Source organism: Alligator sinensis, unplaced genomic scaffold (assembly GCF_000455745.1).
Source record: "Alligator sinensis unplaced genomic scaffold, ASM45574v1 scaffold1408_1, whole genome shotgun sequence".
Taxonomy (NCBI): Eukaryota; Metazoa; Chordata; order Crocodylia; family Alligatoridae; genus Alligator; species Alligator sinensis.
This window is the reverse complement of record NW_005842519.1, coordinates 540,659-540,974: the sequence shown is the minus strand read 5'-3', so window position 1 is coordinate 540,974 and position 316 is coordinate 540,659.

Genomic DNA, 316 nt, shown 5'->3' with positions numbered 1-316 from the left:
CTGAACCAGGCCTGGAGGATGCTCTTTCGTTGAAGGCCCCGTGGCACGTCCCTGCTTGCAGCCTCGGAAGAGATGGGAGCCCTCGCCTGCTTTAAGCCACGAGGCTGCAGAGGGATGACATCTCCCCAGCTCCGAGCAGAGTAAGCCCGCCCTGCGCCGTGAGGCCACAGCTCACGCGCCAGGATCTCCGCTCGGGTGCAACGTATGAATGGTGCTGCCGGCTTCCAGACATCTCCTAATTCCCATGACCTCAGTCCAGCTGGAGAGACTCCGAACACACCCCACTGGAGGCCAGAGGTGAGAACCTCCCTCTGAG